Source organism: Canis lupus, chromosome 7 (genome assembly GCF_048164855.1).
Source record: "Canis lupus baileyi chromosome 7, mCanLup2.hap1, whole genome shotgun sequence".
NCBI lineage: Eukaryota > Metazoa > Chordata > Mammalia > Carnivora > Canidae > Canis > Canis lupus.
In genome coordinates, this window is record NC_132844.1 from 22,343,390 (window position 1) to 22,369,355 (window position 25,966).

The 25,966-nt window shown below is 35.7% G+C and overlaps 1 long non-coding RNA gene across 3 annotated transcripts in view; it reads right to left on the reverse strand.

Moving 5' to 3' along the window:
* The window catches only part of LOC140636249 (uncharacterized), a 146,032-nt gene that overhangs the window by 16,787 nt on the left and 103,279 nt on the right, over positions 1 to 25,966 (reverse strand). The gene's annotated exons all lie outside the window — the stretch shown is intronic.

Genomic DNA, 25,966 nt, shown 5'->3' on the forward strand with positions numbered 1-25,966 from the left:
AAACTTCCTTGGAGGAAACTGATTTCCCTCATTATCCTTTATGTAGATAATATGTGGAATTAATTCTCCTTCACTAAGTTATCATTACATCAAGCAGACAAACAGATATAATGTTATTAAAAGTAATGGAACGAGTTCATTCACTGTTAACTTTAATGGTTTGTATCCTCTCAGGTGTCCCAGAGAAATGCCTCTGTCTCACCACTTTAGCAGATTTAAGGTCAGGGCTAAGGTTACCAAATTTCATGCTCACTAGAGAAGGCTCTGCTCTCTCTCAGGCCTTACTCCCTTGGAACTCTGAATGAAGCCAGGAGGAGCAGACATAACTATTCTAAAGACTTCTTTCCAACTGTGATGGTAACAGATACAGGTATGTGTTTCTACATACTTACTTTGCAAAGTAATTGCAAAAGATTTTATTCTTACAAAGAAATAATACAGAGACATAGGTGAGATATTTAACTTTAACATTTAATATAAATTTTTCCTTTTGGGCCTTGGAAATGGTATTTCTTTTTAAATATTCAGCAATCATACTTGCATACTTATTAATATTCAGAGTGAGTAAAGGCTGGACACCTTTACATTTTAAGCATCAATCTTGTTGTTCATTTTGCTGAAGTAAAACCTAATCAACCTTTCTTTGCTGCAAAAAAGCTTTTACTAAGTATCTCTTGCTGTATTAAAAAAAAGAATTATAGAACTATAAGTGCAATGCAAGATATACACTTGCACACTGATATATATTCATACATACACACTTGCATATATTATATAAAATACATACATTGTATGTATATGTATGTATATACAATATGTAACAGGCCATCACAGAAGCATGTAGAATATGTTACAGACCACCACAGAAACATGCACTTACCTCTATTTCAGTTTTATTCATTCAACAAGCATTTATAGAACCCCTATTATGCATTAGGCACTATATTAGCAAACAATAAGGATGTTGTGTCCTTACGAAGTTAATGATTGAAGAGAGAAGGCAAATTTATTTTATTTTTTTTAAGATTTTATTTATTTATTCATGATAGACACACAGAGAGGGAGAAAGGCAGAGACACAGGCAGAGGGAGAAGCAGGCTCCATGCAGGGAGCCGGACATGGGATTGGATCCCAGGTCTCCAGAATCACGCCCTGGGCCAAAGGTGGCGCTAAACCCCTGAGCCACCCAGGTTGTCTGAGAAGGCAAATTTAAATATCTATAACTATAATTTAGTTACATAACTGCTCTACAAAAAATAAATTGTTGGCCTCAAAAAAAAAAATTAGGGAGAAAAACAAGATTTTTCAACAAAATGTAGTAACAGGGACCAAATGTATCCTTCTGTTTGAAAGAACTAAATACCACACAAAATATGTAAAACTATGGTTGTCAATTCACTGGAAGTGAAGGGAAGAGATCTCCAAGAAACATGAAATGAGGGGAGCCCTATCACTGCCCCAACTTACTTTCTGAAGAAAATTTCTAGGACATGAGGAAATCCTGGCTGAGCCCAATGAACATCCTGAATTGAGAAGACAGAGTTAGTTCAGGGAAGTCAAGATACCTGGTGTTTATGGGGCAGAATACTGAAGGAGAGAGATTCACAGAAAGAGAACTCCAAAGATCTGCAGATGGTCCCTCCTGAGTATTCAGTTAAGTAGCAAGCAGTGCATTCATGGGAGGAAACTACCTGAGGCCAGGGAAAGAACTATCCAAAAGGATTAAAGGTGACAGTACCTAGGGACCACACAGAGTCAGGACTAATGCCTACCCCCAATAACCAAAATGGAAAATCTCATGAGCTAAGTAAAGAGTGGGAACAAATAAATACTGCTCTAGTCCTACATAACAAAGCTTAAAGGACAACTCAAAGGATTAAACCATCACTAAGTACTTCAACCACATTCAAGTATAAAGCTCAAGAACATTTTTTAGAAATGCATCACCCAGCAATCACAATGCCTGGCATCCATAAAAAAATTAGCAACTATGCAGAGAAGGAAAATACAACCTATATTGAGAAGAAAAAATGTCAACCAATCAAAACTAACCCAGATATGACATAGATGACATTTAAAAAGTTATTATAACTGAATTCTGTGTATTCAAGAGGCTAGAGGAATGATTGAACATTTAAATGGGAGATATAAAAAAGACCTAATTTGAATTTCTAGAAGTGAAAATTACAATGTCTGCTTTGTAGAATACACAGGCTGGAAATACAAGAGATGACATTTTCTCAGTAGAAAAGATAGTAAACTTGAAGACATAGTAATCAAAACTACAGTCAAACACACAGAGAAAAAAGACTAACAAAAAAAAAAAAAAAAAGGACAGAAACTCAGGGAAATATAAGACAATTATAAATGACCAAGTACATTAGCAATTGGAGTTCCTGAAGAAAAGTGACAGAAAAAATATTTTTTAAAAATATGTTAGCTGAAAATTTTCCAAATTTCATGAAAACTATGAACACACATATCAAAGAAGCTTAACAAAATCTAAGCACAAAATATATATAAAGAAAACTCTACTTGATACATGTAAGCCAACTACTTAAAATCAATAAGGAAATATTAAAGCTGCTAGAGAAAAACATTATATGCAGAAGCACAAATATATGAATGACAGCAGATTTGTTGAAAGCAATGAAAGCAAGAAGACAATAGAGAAACATCTCAAGTATTTTCAAAAAGTGAACCTAAAATTTTCTATTTACAAACTATTTTTCAAAAGCAAAAATAAATTAAGGATCTTTTTGAAAATTAAGACTTTATTTTTTAGAGGAGTTTTATATTTATAGTATCAAATTTTGTGCTAAAATAGTGCTTAGAAGGGAATTTGTAGAACTTAATTCTACTTTAAGTTTCTATATTCAGAAATCAGAAAACAAATAAGGGAAATTACATTCTAAGTAAAGAGAATAAAAGAAATAATAAAAGACCAGAAATCAATGAAATGGAAAACAGAAAACTAACAGAAAAAAATGAATAAAACAAAAGCTTGCTTTTTTTAGATCAATAAAATTTATAAACTTCTAGGAATAATAATAATAATAATTCTTTTTATCAAAGAAGAGGACAAAATTTACCAATATCAAAAATGAGAAAAGTACAATCAATACTGATTCTACACTTATTGAAAATATAGTAAAAGAATGTTATAAACAACCTTATGATGATAAATTTGACCTATTAGATAAAATGAATGTATTCCTTGAAAAATACAACTACCAAAGTTCACTCAAGAATAAATAGATAAGGTAAATAGCCCAACATCTATTAGAGAAATTGGAATTGTCATTAAAAATATTCCCTCAGAGAAAACTCCAGGTACACATGGCATCACTGGTGAATTATGCCAAACACTTAAGAAAAAAATACCAATTATACAGACTCTTAAAAAAACTGAAGAGGAAGAACTATTCCAACTCACTCTATCTGACATTAATCTGAAACCAAAACCAGACAAAGATATTACAAGAGAAAGAAAACTGCATATTTCTATACATAGATGAAAAAATTCTTTATAAAATTTAAGCAAATCAATCCAAGAACATATAAAGAAAACAATATAAAATGGTCATGTGGGCTTATCCCAGTAATGCAAATTTAGTTTTCCATTTGAAAATTGATAAATGTCATTCACCGTGTTGACAAACTAAAAAGGAGAAAAAATATAATCATCTCTATAGATTGCAAAAAGGCTCTGACAATATCCAAAATCCAACAGCTATTCCTGATCTTAAATAAAATGAAATCTCTTATGAAATTGAGAAAATAAATTTCCTCAGCCCAATAAAAAGTATCTGTGAAAAACCTACAGCTAATTGGATTCTTAATTGTGAATGCTTTCCCTTTAAGATCAGGAATAAGACAATAATGTCTTTCATCACCATTTCTATTCAACATTGTAAGGAAGATCAAATCACTAGGCAAGAAAAAGAAAATATAAGCTTTCCACATTGGAAAGAAAGAATAAAACTGCCTTTATTCACAGATGACATGACATTTACCAGGAAAATCTTATGGAATCTACAAAAAAAAAGCGACAGAACTAAAAAGTGACTTTAACAGGTTGCAGACTATGAGACCAACATACAAAAATCAATGTCTTTCTATATACTGCTAACAACAAATGGGAGATATTAAAAAGACAACACCATTTATAATAGAAAAAAAATTGAAACGCTGACAGACAGACCTGACAAAGGATATGCAGCATGTGTACACTGAAAACTAAAATGTTGCTGAGATAAATTAAAGACTTAATTAAATGAAGCAATACACCATATCCATAACAGACAAAAGGATCTAAAGTTCGTATAGAAATGTGAAGGAACTAGAATAGCCAAACCAATGTGGAAAAGAAGAACATAGCTGGAGGACTGCACTACCTGACTTTAAGACATTACAAAGCTAGAGCAATCAAGATAGCACAGTACTGGCATTGAGATAGACAAATAGGTCAATGGAACAGAAATAGAGAGTACAGAAATAGATCTACACATACACCGTCAATTGATTTTCATTAAAGGGGCAAAGACAATTCAGGGGAGAAGGACGAACTATTCAACAAATGATGCCAGAACAATCAGATATCCATATATAAAAGGTGAACTTTGATCCATACTCTATATTACAGACCTTAGTTTAAAATTTAAAACACACGTACACACACACACACACAAATTTACAACACAACTTCTTAAAGAATGCATAGAAGAAAATTTTGTGACCTTGAGTTAGATTTTTTTAGATAAAATACAAAAAACAAAAACCTTCCATTAGAAAAGAAAAGTGATAAATTGTACTTTATTTAAATAAAAAACTTTTGCTTTTCAAAATAATGATAAGGGAATGAAACTACAAGCCACAGCAGACTGGAAATAATATTTACAAATCTTAAATCTGACAAAAGACTTATATCCAGAATACACAAGCCCTCAAAATTCAATAACAACAAAAATAGCCCATTAAAAAAATCTGCAAAATATTTTAAAAAATACCTCACCAAAGAAGATATATGGATGACAAGCACATAAAAAGTGTTAAAAAGAATGTAAAGCAACTGGAACTTCTCATACACTGCCAGTGGGAATACAAAATTGGACAGCCACTATGGAAAATGACTTGGTAGTTTCTTTAAAGAGTTATACATACACTTATCACACAACTCAGCCATTTCACTTCTAAGTACCTACCAAAAGGAATAAAAACAAATGTCCCCATAAAGGCTTGTATGCAACTGTTTACAGTTGCTTTACTTGTAATTTCCAAAAATTGCAAACAATCCAAATGTCTATTAACAGGTAAATGTATTTTTTAAAATTGTGATTTTTCCATAAAATGGAATACTACTCAAACATAAAAGGTAATGAACTATTAACACACACAACAATATGAACCAATCTCAAAATAATTAAGCTGAGTAAAAGAAGCAAGACCAAAAAAAGAATACATACTGCATATGCATGGATTTATATAGAATTCCGGAAAATGCAAAGTAACTATAGTGACACAAAGCAGATTATTGATTGCCTAAGAATGAAGATGGGCCAGGGAAAAAGGTGGAAGAGGGTAAGGAAATTTCTGGGGATTGATATGTTCATTATCTAATTTCACAAGTCTATAAATGGCCAACTTAACAAACCGTATACATAAAGCATGTGTAGTTTATTGTATATCAATTTTACTTCCATGAAGCTATTTAAAAGAGAGAAAAGGGCTTTCAAAAAGTAAGTTCAACAGTTAGGGTAAAATCTAGATCAGAAATGAATCCCAAGTTTAGACAGGAGAAATCCATTTCTGACCTTCTCCAGGATACCAAAAGAAAAAAGAAATTCAAGAAAGGACATAGTTTTCAAAATACTGAAAGAATGGATGCTATAGTACATCTAATATATACTATCAGAGCACTTTGATAAGGGATGAAAGGAATGAGATTCCAGAACAGGAAGTCAAGGACACTAAGGGGGAATGGAGCCTCAGGCAGTGTCTTCTGGGATACTCCAGTACACTTAAGGCTGAGAAGGAGCCTATAGAGAGACAAACTGGATTCCTTGACAAAAGAAGGAAGCAACAAATGAAACAAAGTTCTAAGTTGACAGATTAGTATGGAATTTATAGTAAAAGTGGGTCAGGACACTTCAGGACAAAGAAAACACTTGTCTTCCATTGAGAAGAGAAAGAAGACTAATAGAAATCTTGGAAGTGTGTTAGGGAAGAATTTGTAAAGACACATGTCCATATAATGACAGTTCCTATCTTCTTGGTGAAAAAGAAGGTCAAGATAATTAGCTAAGTTGTATTAAAAGCTTTAGAAGGGGCCTAGAAATTTAGAATAGTTGCTGTAGAAACACCTAGAGGCAAGACATTGGCAGGTCATACTGAAGGCTCAAGCAAGTCTACAAAACACAAATTACTATAAAGTTAATAAACAAAGAGATACGATTTTGTTTATTCAGAGAAAACACATGGTTAGTTTGACCAAGATTTGGAGGTTAGCCAGTGAGTACAGCCAATGGTCAAGAAGGAACAGGACGTGGTTGCTTCTTAAAGTGTATTTGAAGTGGCTTCCTCAGTTCTGACAAATCCATCCATTCATTGAAAAAAAAAAGTGTTTACTTAGGATCTGATAGACCTGTGTTGTGGAGCATGCAAGAACAATTATCTTCAATGAAGGTTAACAGTATATAATCAGTAGGAGAATAAATACATTTATTGATTCCTATTCTTTGCTGTGGACATTAGCCTGCAATTGAATCACAGCATCTTAAAGCCAGAAGAGATTTTAAGGGTTATAAAGTTCAACACTATCACTTTATTGATGAGGAAAGAGATATAGAAAAGTCTGGGGATTTATGGAGAGGTCATCAGAGATAGAACAAAATCCTGTGGTTTCCCATTAAGTATCTTAGCTACTCACCAAGCTTATTTTTCAAACTTCCTAATCAACATTAAGGCAATATATTCTACATTATACCTGGAAACCCCAAGACATATGCATTGTTTGGGGGAATGGCTTTCATTAGGGGAACTCTGCTCTAACTATGAGTTTAAAAATACACACTAGCACTGGCCACATCACTTATCTTCAGGGAACGTAAGTAAATTTTAGACTCAAGATAATAAATTAGACATTATTTACCGTAGCACACTTATTCCAGCTCTAATACTGTTCTTTTTACATTGATAACGGAAAATTCATAATTATTTTAGATAATGCTATTTTATTAGATTTTTCCAAATTCTAATTCCTAATTATAAGGTAAATGCTGTATTCAGGAGTTGGTTTGGCCTAGACATTCCGGGACTATAGCAACAAAAGAGCAGAAAACAATTCTCAAATGGGAAATGAGATTATATATTCCTTGAATTCAAGAACCATGCCTGCTTTGTATTACTTAGCACTTAGAACAGTATCAACCATACAATAAGTACTCAAAAATATTGAATGAATTCACAAAGTGAGACAGGTGGAGACAGTTTATCCTCCTAGGAGATATGCTTGGTGTTCAAAATAAAGGCAAGCCCCAGCTTGGTTCATCTAGGCACTGAGTCCTGCCGGAAGGTTTAATCTAGCAGGTATAAATACAAAGAAAAAGAAACTTCAATATCTGGTACAGTAAACAGAGCCAAAGCATCCAAGAGCAAGAGAGGTAAGAGTTTATTCTATGACTCAGTGGTTTCACTGGGTCATGAGAATTTATCCATGGCACACAGAATATCCTGTGTGTGACACAAGCAGCAAGGATAAACTAAGGAGAAAAAAAAAAACTGGAACAACAGGAAAAGCATTGGATTTGGAATTAGAAACATTCGGTTTGAGTTATAACCTTGTTATTAACCAACAGGGTGGACTAAGCAATTTCTTGACCCACTGCTATTTTATACCTACTACATATTAATGTCACAAGTAACCCCAACTCCCAAAAGCAGTGAACACTTTTCACACTTTGTATAGTTCACATTCTTGCTCTCCTGCCATTTGTACCCTTATTCCTCTAAGCTCTCTGCTGCTTCTCTGTTACTATTTCCTCCCTGGACACTCTTTTTCAGTTTTGGCGATGGTAGAAAGGGGGAGGATTCTTCTCCTGGCCACCCTCCAAACATAGGCATCCTTAAGGATTCTGTACTCCACTCCCTTTCTCATTCTGTAAAATCTCCCAAATTTCAACCACATTGTTTCACATACTTTATTTCTAACTTAGCTTAGATATCTCCCTTAAACTCAGGCCCGTATGTCCAACCACCTACTAAATATCTCCATGTACATATCTCTCAGTCGCTTGAATCTGAGAAACAACATGGCCAGAACCAAATTTATTACTTTTGTCTTTGCTCCCTCCCTACTTGTTTTAGTTCATTCAGGCTGCTATAACAAAAATACTATGGTTGGGCAGTTGAAACAACAAACACTTACTTCTCCTAGTTCTGGAAGCTGGGAATCCCAAGATCAAAGCTCTGACAGATTCAGTTTCCAGTGAGGGTTCACTTCCTGATTTATAGTCACCTGCTTGTTGTGTCCTCACATGACAAATGAGGAGAGACATTTCTCTGAGGAGAACAAACGTAGAGAGGGAGTCTCTTGTAAAGGCACTAAACTCATTCATAAGGGCTCCATCCTCATGACATAATCACTTCCAAAGGCCTGACCATCACATTAGGGATTTTGTTTCAACATATGACTTTAAGGGAGCACAAAAATTCTGTCTATAATTTCATTCCTGTTTCCATTCCTTCTCCTCTCTTTTCCATGTTGTCTAGTAGCACTATCTAGTTATCCAAACACCCTTACATATTCAAGCTATTGTTTCATCTTTCATTTTCCATTTGTTAAATATTGTTCACATCTTCTCTTCTTTCTCCTATGTGCACTGCTACTCAGGTTAGACCAGCCTCTTGTTCTAGTGCTTTCTATAAGTACAACTTCCATCCATTCTCTACTCAGCTTCCAGGGTGATCTTTTTCAAATGCAAGTCTAATTTCAACATGTTCCTGATTAAAATTCTTTTATTCCTTATGGCTAGCTTACTATGTGTTATACTAGTTCTGGTATAATTAGCAATAATACTTCCTTTTGCTACGTACGTATCACATATAAATCACATGTATAATATATAACCATTCTACCCTTACCTTAAAGGATAAAGTCTAAGCCTATGATTATAATATACAAAACGCCTTTCATAATCTGAAACTCCTTGCCCTTTTAGATTCATATCTAGTCATCTTCCTTCTGTTCCAGTCATCTTGAATTACTTGTCAATTCTGCATATGTCTACATCTTTTGTGTTTTTGTGGAAAAAATCATGTCCATTGGAGTCACTGAATAATCTCTATTTATTCTTTAAGATTCAAATAGAAGTTTTTCTGTGATATCTTGCCTGAGCTCCATGATATCTCTAGGAAGAACAGACCACATCTTCTTTTGTGTATTTATCTATCTATCTATCTATCTATCTATCTATCTATCTAATAAAAAAATATATGTTTTATTGAAGTTTGATTTGCCAACATATAACACCCAGTGCTCATCCCATCAAGTGCTCATCCCCTCAGTGCCCATCACCCAGTCACTCCATCCCCCCACCCACCTCCTCTTCCACTACCCCTTGTTCACTTCCCAGAGTTAGGAGTCTCTCATGTTTTGTCACCCTCTCTAATTTTTCCCACTGATTTTCTCTCCTTTCCCCTATAATCCCTTTCACTATTTCTTATATTTCTCATATGAGTGAAACCATACAATGATTGTCCTTCTCCCATTGACTTATTTCACTCAGCATAATACCCTCCAGTTCCATCCACATCAAAGCAAATGGTGGGTATTCGTCATTTCTAATGGCTGAGTAATATTCCATTGTATACCACTCTTCTTTATCCATTCATCTGTCGATGGACACTGAGGTTCCTTCCACAGTTTGGCTATAAACATCGGGGTGCAGGTGTCCCGGCGTTTCACTGCATCTGTATCTTTGGGGTAAATCCCCAGCACTGCAATTGCTGGGTCATAGAGTAGTCCTATTTTTCATTCTTTGAGGAACCTCCACACAGTTTTCCAGAGTGGCTGCACCAGTTCACATTCCCACTAACAGTGCAACAGGGTTCCTCTTTCTCCACATCCTTTCCAACATTTGTTGCTTCCTGTCTTGTTAATTTTCACCATTCTCACTGGAGTAAGATGGTATCTCATTGTAGTTTTGATTTGTATTTCCTTGATGGCAAATGATGCAGAGCATTTTCTCATGTGCTTGCTGGCCATGTCTATGTCTTCTTCGGAGAAATTTCTGTTCATGTCTTCTGCCCATTTCATCACTGGATTGTTTCTTTCTTGGATGTTGAGTTTAATAAGTTCTTTATAGATCTTGGATACTAGTCCTTTATCTACTATGTCATTTGCAAATATCTTCTCCCATTCTGTAGGTTGTCTTTTAGTTTTGTTGACTGTTTCTTTTGCTGTGCAGAAGCTTCTTCTTTTTTTTTTTAAGATTTTATTTATTTATTCATGATAAAGAGAGAGAGAGAGGCAGAGACACAGGCAGAGGGAGAAGCAGGCTCCATGCGGGGAGCACGATGTGGGACTTGATCCCGGGACTCCAGGATCACACCCTGGGCCAAAGGCAGGAGCTAAACTGCTGAGCCACCCAGGGATCCCCTGTGTAGAAGCTTCTTATCTTGATTAAGCCCCAATAGTTCATTTCTGCTTTTGTTTCCCTGCCTCCATAGGTGTATCTTGCAAGAAGTTGCTGTGACCAAGTTCAAAAAGGGTGTTGCCTGTGTTCTCCTCTAGGATTTTGATGGATTCTTGTCTCACATTTAGTTCTTTCATCCATTTGGAGTTTATCTTTGTGTCTGGTGTAAGAGAATGGTCTAGTTTCATTCTTCTGCACGTGGCTGTCTAATTTTCCCAGCACCATTTATTGAAGAGACTGTCCTTTTTCCAGTGGATATTCTTTCCTGCTTTGTCAAATATGAGTTGACCACAGAGTTGAGTGCCCATTTCCAGGTTCTCTATGTGTCTGTTTTTGTGCCAGTACCACACTGTCTTGATGATCACAGCTTTGTAGTACAACTTGAAATCTAGTATTATGATGCCCCCCGGCTTTGGTTTTCTTTTTCAATATTCCCCTGGTTATTTGGGGTCTTTTCTGATTCCACACAAATCTTAAGATTTTTTGTTCCAACTCTCTGAAGAAAGCCCATGGTATTTTGATAGGGATTGCATTGAATGTGCAAATTGCCTTGGGTAGCATACACATCTTCACAATACTAATTCTTCCAATCCATGAGCATGGAGTATTTTTGTCTTCCTCAATTTCTTTCAGAAGTGTTCTGTGGTTTTTAGGGTATAGATCTTTTACCTCTTTGGTTAGGTTTATTCCTAGGTATCTTATGCTTTTGGGTGCAATTGTAAATGGGATTGACTCCTTAATTTCTCTTTCTTCAGACTCATTGTTAGTGTATAGAAATACCACTGATTTCTGGGCTTTGATTTTGTATCTGGCCACACTGCTGAATTGCTGTATGAGTTCTAGCAATCTTGGGGTGGAGTCTTTTGGGTTTTCTATGTACAATATCATGTCATCTGCAAAGAGGGAGAGTTTGACTTCTTTGTCAATTTGAATGCCTTTTTATTTCTTTTTGTTGCCTGATTGCTGAGGCTAGGACTTCTAGTACTATGTTGAATAGCAGTGGTGAGTGTGGACATCGCTGTTGTGTTCTTGATCTTAGGGGAAAGGCTCCCAGTGTTTCTCCATTGAGAATGAGATTTGCTGTGGGCTTTTTGTAGATGGCTTTTAAGATGCTGAGTAATGTCCCGTCTATCCCTACACTATGAAGAGTTTTGATCAGGGATGGATGCTGTATCTTGTCAAATGCTTTCTCTGCATCTATTGAGAGGATTATATGGTTCTTGTTTTTTCTGTTGTTGATATGATCTATCACATTGATTATTTTACGAGTGTTGAACCAACCTTGCATCCTGGGGATAAATTCCACTTTGTCATGGTGAATAATCTTCTTAATGTATTGTTGGATCCTATTGGCTAGTATCTTGTTGAGAATTTTTGCATCTGTGTTCATCAGGAATATTGGTCTATAATTCTCCTTTTTGGTGGGGTCTTTTGTGTATTTAAAAAAAGACCTAATATATTTCTTTCTTTCTTTTAATCACATTAATCCTTATCAAATTGTCATCCCTAAGAGGTCAGGAGCTATTCTTATATACCTTTAGCTCCTCGACACATAGCACAAACAGACACAAACAGAAAGTGTTTAATAAATGTTAAAAGAACAGATTTTTGGATTAATGAACATGTCAGAAGGTTCTTGTGGATGAGAGAATGGAAATGAGCAGAATTTTAAGGGCAAGGCAGTGAGTCAATGGCAACCTATGTAGGTTTATTCCACCCCCTGTGTCTAAGCTTTAATCTCCCAATTCTAATTCCATTATGTATGGAAGTCTTTGGCTTTGAAATATTACCACCAGTAAAGCTGCCCTCTGGCACTACTGGATCGCACAACAGGAGAGCAGGGAACCAGCTGCCTGTAGGATTTTTTTCAAATTCAATTTTCAATTAAAACAGTAGGAAATTTCCATTTAAATAATTTTTCTTTGTTAGAAGCCTGAAACCTGGAATGAGTCAATCTCAAAAACAAATAAATACCATCAATAATTTAAATTAGGCAGCTTCACTCCCACCCACATAAAGCTGCTTATTCCTCTAGGAGTTCATGGGTTCCTTTCCCAGTGGTTTACTTCATTATTTCAAAGTTCTATAGGCCTTATTCCAGGAAGACCTTTGGCTCCTTAAAAACATATCAGAGACTTCTGAAAGCTAGATTGGTCTTTGGAGATCCCTAGACCTACCCCTTCATTTTTATGGATGAAGAAACTAAAATCTAGAAAATGTAAGTACCCCAAATCACACTGTGAAGCCAGGTCTTTCATTTCTCAGCTAGTCCCCTTCAACATCTTCACCATTTTTAGAGTCAAATAAATCCAATTCAAATGAGGCAATATAAGTATCACACCCTAAACACTACCTAACTCCAGCATTGCTGGAAATCTTGCATTACCAGAAATGCTCTCAATGCTTCACCAGTCATTTTTCAAAAGCTAGTTTGAGAAAAAGTCACATCCTTTACCGTGTATTTCTAACAAGCATCTTTGTCCTCCTCTTCTGTGCAATCCTCTCTAAAAAGAGGAGCAATTTCTGTTTCTTTCCATTTACAAACAAAACTGACAACCAAGAAATGACTCAAAGAATCTTACAGTCCTTTGGCCTGTAAGGCACTGTGCTTTATATGAAATAATCATCATCATTCTTTTAAATTCACCACTCTGGAATCTCCCATCCTTCTCCCTCTTTAAGGTGATAATTATAGTAATGACCTCACCATCAGGTATTTCTTGGGAATTAATGATCAACTGAGGTTAATGGCCCACAGACTAGCCATGGTCCATCAGCTGCACCCAAGCTGTCATTAATCCCCAGGAAATATCCTGCTTCCCAATTGTTATTGCTTAATTTAGACTCTTTTCACTCTCATCAAGCTTTACAATATTGCTACATCTACCAAGAAGCTTTGTATTTTATTTTATTAGTCTGTGTCCTAATGGTTCAGCAAGAGTGGCTTCCCTAACTGGTGATCAAATAAAACTAGAATGTACCTTATTAAAAGTTACCTTAAAAGCCATTAAACATCTCTAGACATTTTAATATTTATACATCTTATATACAACTTTTAAATCAACAAAAGGGATCAAAAAGGATAGGGTTCTGTGTCCTTAGGCGTACAATCCCAATTCTCCCTCCAATTTTCCCTTAGCCCTCCTTACAGAATAAATCCAATCACTTTATTTATTTTACAAGTTACTCTCCCTGGTTGAAAGTGGTTTTAAACTCTAAATGGTGTCATAAGTTGTCTACAACACAAAATGTTACATATCCCTTACAAGCAGTTCCCAGACAGTATACAGCCTACAGCACTGCCACTTCTTTTACTTGCTATACCTGAAATGCTTCATTTCATTCAGAGATGCACAAAGCTTCCCTGGCCCTTTTTTTGGTTCATTTCCTTCTTCAGTTTGATTAATGGAGCTACAGCAAGGCTAAGGGAGGTAGGAGTATAAGGCATGGAGAGAGGTCTAGGGGTAGCATATAACAACCCAGAGCTCTTTCAGCACCTAAAACAATTTTAGAAATCCAACCAGATCCCTATTGTGAGAAAAAAAAAAAGTATTGTAAGCAAATGGTATTTAATAAAAATGATCTGTATATTGTCACATTCTCCTTTGAGTACAAAGCATAATAAAGAAAAGCTGGGGTGGGGAGGGTATCAATGATTCTTGTTAATTCTATAATAATTCTTTTAGTGCAAGGGGAACACAATGACAAATATTAAGGATTCAAAAACAAGTATAGTAAGACATACTCATTTTCAAAAACACCCAGGAAATCCAAGATTTAAACTTAAATCTGCTAGTCATTAGTTTTTTTTTTTTTTAATTTTTATTTATTTATGATAGTCACAGAGAGAGAGAGAGAGGCAGAGACACAGGCAGAGGGAGAAGCAGGCTCCATGCACTGGGAGCCCGATGTGGGATTCGATCCCGGGTCTCCAGGACCGCGCCCTAGGCCGAAGGCAGGCGCCAAACCGCTGCGCCACCTAGGGATCCCTGCTAGTCATTAGTTATATGACCTTTGACAAGTTATTTCTTCTTCTGAATCTCAGCTTCCTCATCTAGAAAGTAAGGTATTAAACTAGGCAGCTTCATTTCTTTTTAACAATAACATTTTATGATTCTTCGAATCCATAATCAACTGTTAGAATAATCAACTGTCATAATAGAATTAAATTATATATGACCTGGATCTTTTTCAAAATAATTATTTTCTCCTACTCCAAGCTTATACACTTTTTATATGTTTACTCATTTATTGAATATTAGAACACATATTGTGAGGTCAGCAGTGTATGATAGAGAAGAAATACAGTGGTGTAAAGAAACAAAAGCAAAGAAAAACAAAACAAAAAATGGTACATGGAAGTCAGTATGCAATTACTGCTCCTATAACAAGTGACTTACAATCGACTAACAGAAATAGAAAGTGATATTAGCAATGACAGATAGAGGTAAGTAGGAAATGAGGAGGGTGAATAAAAAAGAATGAAACGGACTTGGAGAAAGAGGTAGTTGGTAAGACTAGAAGAAGAAAATGGTCATGTATTTAAGCTTAGAGGTAGCTGGCTAGTCGCTGAGAGAAGGAGGGAAGGTTGGAAAGGTCAGCAAGTCTATGTCAATTTGGACCTCAGAGTTCATAGTAAGGAGTCTGAGTTAAATTTTAGTGGAATGGGGAGCTATTCAAAACCTTTAATAAATGACTATTGACCAGAAAATTAATTTTAGGCCTTCACAAGGAGAATAGAAAAATAGTTTTATTCAACTGGAACACTGGGAAGAGAAAACATTTCAATTTACTGATTTGAATGCAACATTTTAAAACTACACATTTAAACCTATATATGTTAGGTAAATGGCAATGATAATTAGTTGAATTAGATCTTCTATGTCAAATTCATACTTATACAAAGAAACCTAAATGTTTTTACCCCTAAAATGTGAAATAATTTTCACTATGTTATATTTCACAATTATTTGGAAAGGGTTCAGAATTCAGTACAAGTAGAATGGGTTTACTACGGAAAAAAGGACTTAGACTATACAAATATGCAGCCTACAGAATGTTCAAAGACAAGAGCAAGACCCCAGAATCACTGAGGACATTACTGAAAAAAGGAGGGGACTGTGTTTGAGCAGCCAAATCTCACCAGTGACAGCAATAAACAAGCTTACCTTGGGTTTTAGAACTGTTTGGTATGCTCCAATCTACTATGTGAGATACAATCTTCAAAGAGAATTGATAAAATCCTCAGCATTTGGGACTTTTAAACTCAGACCGAAGAACATATTAGGAAGGATTTTCAAGAAATCAGTTCTGCACTGGGAAGAAACTGAACTCCATGACATATTTCATCCTTACACTTTTCTACTGTTCAATAAAACTTTAAAGAATGGGGGAGGGGTGTTATTCATAATTCTTTTTATCTTCACATATACAGAACTCTTTTTTCTCTCAAGAATAACTATACTAGTACAACTAATAAAAGTGAAAATATAACTTGTATTATAGCATTGGAATTTTAGATGTGCAGTAGGTAAGACAACTTCAAAGAAATAGATGCATCTTTCAATTGACCAGATCTTAAGGAATCATGAGTTTTTACTGAGACTTGAGGCAAATTATTTAGCCTTTTTGTGGTTCTGATATTTCAACTGTAAAAATGGGAGTACTAGGGGAAATTTCTAAAAAGCATGTTTACACATTAATCAAGCTCTGATCTATGTTTATAACACATTTATAAACATAACATGATTATAACAAAGTAAGTGATAAATGCATGCATTAATAAATACATATATGCATACTGTTCAGTCAAAACTATTTACCTAGCAAACTGGAACAAGTTTAAGTGAAAAGGGGAAAGCATTCTCTTGTAATTGAAAAATCTAGAGAGTAAATTCAGGCACAGTTGGATCTAGAAGCTCAAATGATGTTTCCTTAAGAAAACTCTGCATGGGTATAGAGATTGGGGTGGAAGTAGGGTAGTGCTGACAAAGGGGGAAGACATAAATACATAATGGCCAAGAAAAAAAACAACTAAATCAACTGCACATTTAAACATAAATGCTTTAATATGGATTAAGTTCAGCTGCTAGTAACAGGGATCCAAATAAGATAGAAATTAATTTCTCTTTTTCTAAGCAATACAGATGTAAGCAATCCTAATCTGTCTTGGAAACTTCTCCATCATTGGGCGGGAGGGGGGGTGTCAAGATACTTCCAGATTTCTGCTCTGTTATCCTTATAGTGTGGCCTTTTCCTCATTTTCCAGGATGGAGTCCTAGCCAATATACCCAAGTTCCAAGCAGCAGGAAGGAGGAAGGAAGAATGGTGGCAGTGGGACTCAACAGTTACTTTTGACAGAAATTTCTTGGAAGCAGTCAGAGTAGACTAGACTTCCACTTCCTCTCTGAGCCATATTCAACTGCAAGGCATGCTGGGCTTGCAGTTTTTATTCTAGGAAGCTATGTATCACCCAAAAGTTGAAAGTCCTAAGAGGGAAAGTAGGCATATGGGAGTAGAAACTAAATCTTTGATATAACATTGGCATATACACTCACAGTAAAACATAAGTGCCATGAGATCAGGAATTTTTGTCTGTGTTGTTTACCTAAATCCAGATTGTGAAACAGTTCTTGAAATATAGTAAGCACTCAATAAATATTTGTTTAAAGAATGAGTAAATGCATACATACGTAGAAAAGCATGTAAAATGTTAGCGGTAGTACAAGTTCACCAAAACTCTTTTATACATTGCAAAAGCATAAAAACAGTTTAAAAGCAGTGTCTTCATCTTCCACCTTTCATGAAATGAATGTAAAAAAAAAGAACCATGAGCTATAACATCACACAAATCTGAATTGATATCACAGGTTCCCCACTTGTTAAATTTGTGGCCTTGAGAGATTGATCTGATCTTGCTGACCTTTAAGATGTAAAATTGGATATTTTCTAAACTTGCAAAGAATTTAATTAAGTTAAAGCTTGTGAAAACACAGATTATAGTATCTGAACACATAAATTATCAATAATGGTCACTTTTCTTCTGTTTTCAATTAAATTCTGTATTGCCATAGAAAATTTGGCCAATTACCCAGTTGTCTCCAAGATAACTTTTGAAAGAATCTGTGCTTCTGAATGTTCTCCTTGGATAGGGTTGTTTGATGCCCATAGTATGTAAAAGAAGGCACTAGAAATCTGAGGTCTACAAATTTTTAGGCCAAATCTCACTTTGGTAGATTGTTATGTGCAAAGGTATTAACATTAAAGTCATCAAAAGGAGCCCAAATAATGAACAAAGCCCTTAAAAAAGAATGTTAAATACTGGCCTCTGTCAATCATAGGCATATTTTTGTTTTTACATATGTATATATGTGTACATATATATATATATGTGTTTTTACGTATATATATATGTAAAAACAAAAATAAACATAAAATAAAGCATTTATTTGATTATGTTTTCTGGCTTGTCATAGTTTGGTGGTCTAGTACAATAATCTAAGCGGAAGATCTGAAAATAACAGAGCTATGGAGGTCACATAATACATATATAATACAATGTGACCTGGTTCCTTAAAAATACAAACACAGAATAAAACATGAACAAAAAAAGCTGACCTAACTTTCCAAAATCATTACATTTTTGTTTGCTTTAATTGATATAATTCTAAAAAGAAAAAAATAGATAACTGAGTATAGTAAATGAAGCCTGTAAAGATACATTTTATCTTTAAGGAATTGTCTCAAGGAGGATTCATGACTAAAGATAATCACAAAAGGTTGAATTTACTGGAAAAAAAAAAAAAGAATTTTGAATTAGGTCAAGCATTCCTTCAAAGCAGTGGATACACTTAAAAATATCCAACCTGTCAACTGAAAATCAAGTAACAGTGTTTTCACTGTCACCATGAAGTGTACTAAAAAGAGCCAAGAAAAAAGTGCCGTGAAAACTATAAATTGCTTTTAGGATTTATATTTTCCTATCCTTCTGAAAGTAGCATTTAATAAAATAATCTGGTTCTTACTCCAATTCAATCATAATAAAACAGAGACTTTCTGGCCCAATTTGCTATTATTCTTCACTGAGTTTTAAGCACCTTTCATGCTGAGAACCAGGGACTTATTATCAGAGAAGATACTTACACATAAGCCCAGCAAGTATTATGAATTTTTGAGGGAAAGCAGCAATGACCTCTCTCTTAAGCCACTTGTGTGGACAGCATCTGAAATGTTATCATTCCCTGGGAATTTGCTTGGTCTGAGTTTGTAAAGCTTTCGTTGCGGTTTTGTTTCTGGATCAAGAAGAGCAGAGAGGAAGCTGGCACTTGCCGAGCACTTACTCCTCTACACACTTTACAAACATTATAACATTTTATCCTGGCACGTCTGGCGACATATAACACGCCCTGGCAACCTGGGCAGACTGGTGTTAGTGTTCCCATTTTACATTTGGGAAGTTGATATCCCAAAGGCAATATGACTTGCTAAAGATAATCCATCTAAGAGTGGAAGAACCTGACTCAAGCAGAGTTTGAGTCTGTTGGCTCCACAGCCCTGTCTTTTCAATAAAGTGGCTAAACAAGGCAACTTCCCCAGTGTAGAAAGCTAAGGACAGCTAGGAAAAAGATATACTCTGCCAGAAAGAACTGAAAGGCTCTTTTGTTGGGTACGTAATTATTTTAGTGAGTAGCCCAATGCAGTGAGCAAGCCAAAGCAAAGGATTTGCAAAAAGTTTAGTTAAGTGAGGCAAAATTTCAATCTGTCACAAATTCTCTCATGTATCCACAGCCACCACAGATACCAAATCTAAACTGATTCTAGTGATATTTCATTGATCAGATATTTACAAACAGTTTACTTCAAATATGCAACTAAAGCAATGACAAGGATTTGATTTCATTTGGACAGGTGCCTTCTTTTCTGCAGTCAGAATCGTAGTAAACACAGTGCTAACAGTAATATCTTCCACTTGTTGAGAGCTTCCTAGGCATTATGCTAAGGGCATTTTCAACATCATATTAATTAATCTTCAACAAACTTTTCAAATGAGAAGTGTTATTTCTCCCTCTAAAAGGCATCGGCAATATGGTCTAAGAGTTTAAACAAACCAGCAGAGGCCCCACAGCTGGTGACTGGCAGTGAGGAGACTGGAAATCCTGTCTGCCCAAATTCATGCACATTGGTGCTCTGTGTGTCCATCACTGTTGGATCCCCTCTGTGCCTTCTCACCCCCCCTTTCCCAAGGATGAGCTTACTCAAGCTTCAGACTGGGCACCACAGAAATTATGGCCTGGAAATCTTCTCTAATTTATACTCTATTTTCTAGAAGTTACACCAAAAATATTTTTTTTCTTCTTTCAACATCTTTTATTAAAATCAGCTTTTCTCCTTTTACCACTTTTCTGGGCCCTACATATTCTAAAAAATGTTCTTGAGATTTTAAAAGGTTTGCTAAGGGGGATCCCTGGATGGCTCAGCAGTTTGGTGCCTGCCTTTGGCCCAGGGCACGATCCTGGGGTCCTGGGATCAAGTCCCCCATTGGGTTCCCGGCATGGAGCCTGCTTCTCCCTCTGCCTGTGTCTCTGCCTCTCTCTCTCTCTCTCTCTCTCTGTCTATCATGAATAAATAAATAAAATCTTTAAGAAAAAAAAATAAAATAAAAGGTTTGCTAAACCCAACGGTAAGGTGGAAGCTTCATTCCCAGTCTCTCTTTAAGCAATCTGTTTCAGAAACAAAAGAGACCACTTGTGAGGAGAGACAAAAATCTTTTCCTATTTGCTTTCTTCATTTATCTCCTTAGGAATATTTTCCAATTCCTTTGTTAGGGGAGTGTCTTAGTACCTTTCCTCTTTTATTACATTAGCTGTTTCTCATTTATTTTCAGCCTTCTCTTGTTATCAGCATTTTTTTCCTATCTTAAAAGCAGAGTTATGACTTTTCTGTCCCTTTAGACTTTGTAGGAGATAGCAAAAATCTAACTCCATGGAGACTTTCACCTCACTCAATTTTTCACTCAGCTTGCATGTGTGAATCAAATCATTCCAGTGTTAATTGATTGGAAATACTGGTTTACCAGTTCACAACTAGAAATAAAATTTGGTGTTTTTGACCTTGTCCCTCAAGACACATATCGCCAAATCCTTGCTGTGAATTCTATTTCTTAGAGAAGGTAAAAATGGAAGCAGCCATATGAATGAATTTTGTGGGTGTGTCACTTCAATGGATGGGTGTCCAAAATGTGGGATGCATTTGTCTTTTTTCACAGAAGCTCTGGACACTCTTGTCCTGTGATATGAATCTCTAAAGTAATGAAAGAAGCTGGCTTCTAAATGTTCCACTAGGTGATCTCCTTCTCACGTTCATAGTATCTCTATTTATACATCAGCAGGAGTATCTACTAATGTCCCACAACATTTTAAAATCAGAATATTGTGTGACTTTGAAAATCAACTGACAAATTTTAAAGCACATCGTTGGGTAGAGAAAATATAATCTCTGATGTTGATGGAAAATTTCCCTGCTTATCCTGCCAGTCATCCTGAGGACTTGAATCACTCACAGGAAGATTTCCTTTTAACTGCTGAGAATATCCTAATTTGGGTTTAAAGGGGTTTCTAAATTACTTGTATTTCCTATTCACATGCGGAGAGTAAATACTCTATAGAAACTTGAGATTTGCTTGTAAAATTAAAATGAAGAAAGCAATGTTTCAATGGTATGACTTCCTTAATTATTTTTTTTTAACCAAGTGAAATAGAAGCTCATCGGTTATATCTCAGGCTCTCCTGTGAGACTAAAAACACTTAGCAGCCAAAGTAAAAAACTGTCTTAGGTGGGAGGTTTCCAGTCACATCTTTGAGATAAATCAACCAGAAAACCTCAAGAAACAAGACTGGGGTATTAGCTTATTGGTTTGGAATCATCTGGCCGCAGGTCTTAATATATAGCTTCTAGAAAGTCAAATACGGACAGCAGGTAGTTTCAGTTGTGGCAGATCCCAGCTGGAAAAGAAGGAAGCTTCTGTTGTTGTCACGGATAAGCTGAAATTTCTGTCACCCTTGCCAGCTTCAAAATCCACATCAAATCCTTGCTATATAGAACATTCGTGTGTTTAGGATTACTGTAGGAAGATCAGAGCCCTAAATATTCACTAAGTGGATTCCAATAGATGATCTGATATTATGACTTCAGAGTGCCAAAACAGAGGGGGAAAAAAATCAAATCTATCTGCTTTTTTCTCCCCTGAAGAGCCTCCATTTTTCAGGACCTGAGACAGTAATAACAGGAGTAACAAGTGCTTTAAAAAATAAAAATAAAAGGGCAATTAGCACACCTTAAAACTCATTTAAAGGGCTCTGGGGGATTTTTTGCTTATCCATGTGTCCTCACGTTTTCTAGTCTTTAAGGATTACATTTTCCCCAAATGTAATATTACCAAGTAATTGTTCAAAATCCCATCCTGCATGACTTCAAAGGCTAATATTTTTGCCAAATCCTCCTCTCCACTGACATGTGAATATATGTCTTAAGACATATCAATAAACAATTAGTGAAATAGAAAGGCATAGTGCTCTGTACATAGGAATGGATACAACAAACACTTCTGCAAAAAATAAGTAAAAGCAGAGTTTAAAACCTATGTCATTCTCACTGTGTTGCTTAAATTGCTCTCCACATCACCCTTAAGTGGGATGACTTGTTCCTCCGTGCTTCCAGGAGGCAGTGTCCAGTTCTGTTATATACAGTACTTACAACAGTAAAGTATGGGGGTTTAAGCTTATGTCTTTCTCCCTTCCTATAAGACCCTACAAAGCACACACTAGGCTTCATAGCCTTGACAGCTAGCACAATTCCTGACATATCAACAATGCTCAATAAAATTTATTATTTATTTACTATAAATTTATTTTACATATATTTTATTTATTTACTATAAAATTTACTATTTTATATTTATATTATAAATTTATTTTACATATATTTTATATTTGAAGGGAAATACTAAGAAGTTAAACTTCTAACAACTGACATAACAACTATAAAGTCTTTATTTATGATAGACAAGTCATCTCAAATTTGATTTGCTGATAGACTAAAATATAAATCTCTCCCCCTTACTAGATTCTTAGAGGATAAGTTTGTGTCAGTGACTCTGGTTTTTCACATTCATGGGGGGTGTCAGAACAACATGAATGATTACACTTATTGATCACTTATTACGTACTAAGTAAAAAAGAATGAAAGAAAGATACTCATCTAAGCCATTTATCAACTGTGCAAGGTAAATGTTAAATATGAGAGAAAATAAACTGGAAAAAATAAAAGGATTAACTGTACAAATTAGACATTTTCATTTAATTGAGATTCTTAGTAATATATTTTAAAAAACAAAAATTATCACATTATTTGTTGTTATTTATCTCCATCCATTTTACATTCTTCATTTTAGATTTTTTTAAAGACAGAAGCAAAATGTTTATTCACAAAATTACATTAAATATCCTGCCTCATCTCCTATATAGTCACAAATTAGTTCACGTCCTGTCTCTCTCCACCTGAACATAAATCCTTGAAGGTCATTGTTCTTCAAATGTCTTAGATAGAGCCTCAAAACCTTTACTTCAGACCAAATCTTACCATAATCATTAAAAACAAAAAATTGGGGCAGCCTGGTTGGCTCAGCAGTTTAGAGCCTCCTTCAGCTCAAGATGTGATCCTGGAGACGGAGGATCAAGTCCCACATCGGGCTCGCTGCGTGTAGCCTGCTTCTCCCTCTGCCTGTGTCTCTGCCTCTCTCTCTCTATGTGTGTGTCTTCCATAAATAAATAAAAATAAAATCTTAAAAAAAATTGCTCACTTCTCCACTTCCCAGGGCTGCTGCTAGGGCTCATTGTGGAATTGAAAGCTGTTGTCCTAAAGACCAAATTGATTCCTAATAAGAAATGAAGCTTTCAGGATATCTTCCAGTAAATAAACATCAAGCCCAGTGTCATAGACATTTATACCTAAAGCAAACAACCAGGAAAAGTTTATTCACTCTAATTAGTTTATTTAAATAACTCCTATACTTCCATGATGATGAAAATAGACATTGCTTCCCCTGTGTCTATAAAAGGTAAAAATGAGAAAATTAAGCAGTGATTGAAAATTAATGTGTTCAATTATTCTTCTAATTTTGACTCTTCTAATTTTGTTTGGTTCCCTGGGATTGTCACTGAAATATAGTCACACTGCGCCAAAAGTACACAAAAACTCAATGTCAAGATACATAAATAGTAACTCTATAGCAAGTAATAATGTATGATTTGTATTTCACTTTATAGCTTACAAATTTATTTCACCTGATATTTAATCCTTTACCAATCCTTAGCAGCAAGCATCCCTATTTTGCAGAAAAAGAAACTAAGACTCTTCAGTGTGGCTGACATAAAACAGCCAGTTACAGGAGACTCAGGATGAAATTTTTTTATTCCCAGAAAGACAAGTGCTTTTCTACTACGTATGTTAAAGAATAGTTTTCAAAAGGGTAAAATCATGACCCTCCAGCAAATAGGAAACAAACATATGTCAAAGGTTTAATATAATTCATTAATTCATGAAGTCAACAGTAAGATGTTAAAACCAGTCCAAAGATCATTGTTGTGCCCAAGATTGCGAATCCAAGAAACCATCAAGGAGCCAACACCGATGCAAGCACACAAGGGTTTATTAGCAAGCTCGAGCTTGGGTCCAAGTATACCTGACACAGCAGAGCAGGGACTTGGAACCCGAGGTGGGTTCCAGCTGGGTTTTTATGGGCTGGTCTAGAGGACCTCCAGAAGGGGTGGGGGAATTTCTCAAGCTCTTAGTTCCTCATTCCGATATGGAACTTTCCATTAAGGGAGTGCTCTGCAGTTTTTCTTGGAACTGACTAGGGCTAGAGGCTGCAGTTGTTACTTATCTAGGGGCCAGGGGTGGGAGACATTTTCTGAATTTCTTGGGTGCCACATCATTTAAGAAGCTAGGTATATAGAGGCTATTTAACAAATTTCCAAGTTAGATACAAAACTGGCTAATGTCTGACATGGTCAAAACTCAAAATTTGTGGGGTTATCTTTTTCATCACAACAAAGACATTTACATCTCTTCCAGACAAAAATCTACAAGTTAACTATTGCTGAAATATGCTTTTAAAATAGCCCCCAAAATAAAAGGTCATGCTCACCTCTGTTCAGAAAGAACACCCTATATTTTCTTTTGCTTATTCTACGTTTCAAATAACTTTTCTGACATTATTTTATAGCTGCTTTACCATAGACAGAAGAAAACTTAAAGACACATTACTGTGAATTTTCAAATAATGGGAAATTGGCTATGAAATGTTGAGAAATTATAGTACAGAGCAAACTTGGCCTGAAGGCATTAGGAATAGTAGCTATTAATTTTCAGTGAGGGAATCAAGAGTGTCTGCCTAAAAGGAAGAATTGCAAATAATGCTAGGCTTGGAAAATAACAGCTACAGCCATAAACCAAAAGTTTGTCTTTATGAATCCATTTTCATTTACTATTTCCCAGGTTTTCTGCTTTGTGCTGAGCAAAACAGTGCTCAGATAAAATAAAATAAAAAAAATTTAAAAAGAGAAAGTTCTTGCCTTCCCCCAGGTGCTCCCTGTACAGAGGAGAAGCTCATTCTTCAGGAATAACCTGGTTGTAAGAGGCAAGCCCCCGTGCAAGCACAGGTGGAGGACTCCATTTGGGAAAAGAGGTGAAGGGATGAGAAAAGCCTTCCTGGTGCAAGTGACCAGTCCTTGAGAGGTGGTTTGAAGGAAATATAAAAGTTCTCCAGGAGAAAGAAGGGGAGTCCTCTGGGGACTAACCCTAACCCTAACCCTAACCCTAACCCTTAACCCCTAACCCTAACCCTCACCCTAATTTCAGACTGTTCTGTGTCAGAAAGCAAGAAGCAAGGATGAAGTAGCAATAAGAAATGCAGTTGGGGAGCCAGCAGGAGGGAGATAAGTTAGGGGTTTCTCTGCTTTGCTGAGAAGATTCCTTCATTTTGTAGGCAAAGGAAGCTATTGTAGGATTTTAAGCTGAAGAATAGAATGGTTTGCCTGAGTCTCTGGGGGTAGGATGAAGAATGGATTTAAATGGGAAGGGAACAGATATAGGGAGACCGGTTAGGAGACTCATGTGGTCATAAGATAAACGGGTGATTACGGAGGTCAGAAAAGTGGTCCAAGACTGTGATAACACATTGGGGAGAGATGTCGTTTCCTAAGGACGCTCTCCCC